The sequence below is a fragment of the Vigna radiata genome, chromosome 10, assembly GCF_000741045.1.
Source record: "Vigna radiata var. radiata cultivar VC1973A chromosome 10, Vradiata_ver6, whole genome shotgun sequence".
NCBI lineage: Eukaryota > Viridiplantae > Streptophyta > Magnoliopsida > Fabales > Fabaceae > Vigna > Vigna radiata.
In genome coordinates this window covers 1,711,430-1,714,721 of record NC_028360.1, presented here as the reverse complement: position 1 = coordinate 1,714,721, position 3,292 = coordinate 1,711,430, and positions in this window count along the sequence as shown.

Below are 3,292 nucleotides of genomic sequence, written 5' to 3'. Positions count from 1 at the left end.
TCATGCTTTAAATGAATAAAATTTTAACTTCAACTGCACAAATAAACATTAGAACATCCAAAATAATTTATGCAACTAAGAATCACATTTTAAGCATCTTTAGTTCCCAAACCCAATAAATCCAATCGTCATAAATTCATATTAAATCAATCATTTAAGCACAAGAATTTCATCAAAAAATTGAATTTTAAAGCGTAAATGTGGACATAAATATGCACTCATCATTTACTCTTGGCATATGGCTACATTCTCAGTCCTAAGGGTCATTAGCTCCTACTCATATCTCCTTTGCATTTGCTTCAGCATGTTCCTTATCATATCCAGTTGGTTCGGTTGTTTCTCTGATCCCTCTGTCGTGATGTCGCTAGTAATATTCCTGGTGGTCACCGTTTGGTTTGTTCAATACTCGACCCCACAATAGATGCCAAAATGTTTTGGAATATAGCATCGCGGTCAACTATCCAAATTCTGGTAAGTCATTTGAGGTCCAAAAGTTATCCTAAAGTCCAAGTTCTAGTGTTGTCACTCGTCCAAGCCACTCGCAGGGTACTTGCAGAAGGCACTCTGATGTCAAAATTAGCTTAACATTGGTGGTTCAAATATTAATAATGTAGTAAATGTAGATCAACTACCTCCTTACTTTAAACTCGTATTTATAGATTTTGGAGTAGACTTTTGATTAACATCGGCCTAATCACAGTCCAATCATGGATAAGCACACTTTACCTCTAAGTGGATCAGTATTACGATTAATTGTGTTGGGTCGTGATCGAATGGTCTACTTCAAGATCAACCACAGACCGGACTTCAAGATCAACCACAAACTGGACGATCATAAGATACCATTAAATTTTTATTTTATTTAAAAAGATTGGAGATGAGATTGGTTGAGTCATTTTTTTAAGGCTTAAATCCTTAATTGGTCCCCATGTTAAGAGGGAATTTTCAGTTTAGTACCCGCTTTTAAAAGTGTATACATTGGGTCCTCATGTTTTGCAATTTGTGTCAATTTAGTCCCTTTGAACCATTAATTTGGCTTGAAAATTGCAAGTGGACAAGTCATTTTGAGTTGCAGCATGTTTATTAACTGTTTGAACGTTTGGACACCTTCCAATTGCTGTTACAAACTTGTTTGAAGTGTCATTAATTCACTAATTTGACACAAATTGCAAAACATGGGGACCCAATGTATACACTTTTAAAAGCGGGTACTAAACTGAAAATTCTCTCCTAACATGGAAACCAATTAAGGATTTAAGCCTTTTTTTAATTATGCAATATTAAAATTTTCTAAATTAAGCAATTTTGAAATATTGACATTGTCCTTATGCGAGTGCATTCTTTACGTGCATATCATAGTCAACATGATCTAATAGGAGGATCCATTACAATCTCTCACTACGTTGAGAGACAAACTTATCCTAATCATATTTATTCTTGGTAAAATATAGCACATTAAAATAACTTAAAAATATAATTTCAAATAGACTTATGTATTCTATATGTACCAATCGGTAACCGAACCACCTCCAATCGATCATCCGAATTGGAAGAAAACTTATTGGTTTCGATTAGGATGAGCTAATAATCTAGTTAAGCTAAACATGACATAAATAAGGTTTAACATAATTGGATCGTGATAAGGCAAATCTTAATTAGAAGCCTATAGCAAAACTTATAAATATGAATTAAAGATATGATTGTTAGAACTTTTACGATGTATTTATTTTTGTATTAATTATTAAATCAATTGAATGTCATATTAACTTAAACATTGGAGTATCTTTAATAAGTACATCTTATCGATTGAAGTATTTGAGTAACAAGAAAGGAAACTCGAGTAAAAAAGAATGTGAACACTTGAGCCATATATCCGAAACATCTTCTGAATAACACCATCCAAAACATAATGTCTATAGATCAACCTAGTGGAAACAAAGAAACATAGAGAGAATGACAAAATTGACCTTTAGGGACACAATGAATGTTGACTGTCATGGAAGTACACACTGAAGAGGGTTGCGTCATAGAGACGCAGGTAGAAGAAATCATAATGGGAGAAAATAGTGATATGCGTGATTTTATAACAAAAGTATAAATGATAGATTTGAAGATTCCATAGACCATAAATTACACAAATAAGAATACATGCAATCCAAAAGATCACTTAATTTTATATTTTGGTTCGGAAGGAACAAGTGGAAGAATTTAATTAAAAACTTTTTTTATTTAATAACAAAATAATTGATGATGTTGATGTTGATTTTTTATTGGAGGTTGGGTTATATTTTTTCCTTTGATTGTTATTAAATTTTGTTTTTAAATTTTAGAATTAGTAGTTTATCTTCAAGAAGATTTGATATTTTAACTATTAAATTGTCCAAAAATATTCTTTAAAAGAGAAAAACCCTTATATGAAAACGGGATTCCGTAAGGGATAAGTCATTGTCCAGAAAATGGATTTCTGAAATCAGCTCTTAAAAATAATTCTAAAAACATATTTTCCGCTGAAAACAAATATTTCGGAATATACTTTTCACCTTTGTGCATATAACCAACGTCAAAACACATCAAAAAATGAAGTTCATGCACATCGTACCAAATGATTTAACGGGAACAAATTATTGAAGACAGTTATGAACAGAGAAATTTGTTAATGTTGACTCTGTCCCCATATTCAAAAAAGTGACCACTACTCGTTCCCTTTCAAATGTTTCATATTGATAAGCATATTTTCATTTCATTTTTGAAAAGAATAAAAATATTCTAACAAATTACACATCTTCCATATTTGAGCAGATTGCAAAATATTGAATAGTTTCCAAGAAGAACTGCATTGATATACTAGCTAATTAAAAATCAACCAGAAATTAGTAAATTAGTCGTAATGAACCTGTTAGCTCAATTGGACCGAAAATTACTTTCCAAAGAAAATCACATCGTGTAAGTTTATTTTAAACAATTCACATCTCCAACTTGTTTGGACAATATAAATATGATGTCATTCTGATTGTTGCATAAGTGAAATTAAGAAAAAAAAATGTTGTGAATTTCAAATTGGAGTTTAAATTTAATAAATTTGTTACCATCATTCTTAGGGTTTAACTTCTACTCCTTTCATTTCCATAATTTTATCAAAATTGGTAATAAAAAACTAAATGCTTTGTGACTATTATGGATTGATGCTAACATCTTTTTGTGGGGGTTTCTTATTTTTTTTTTTAGTTTTGAAATTATTAAAATTAATTTAATAATAATGAAAAGGAAAAAGATATAACAGAACCTTCTAATC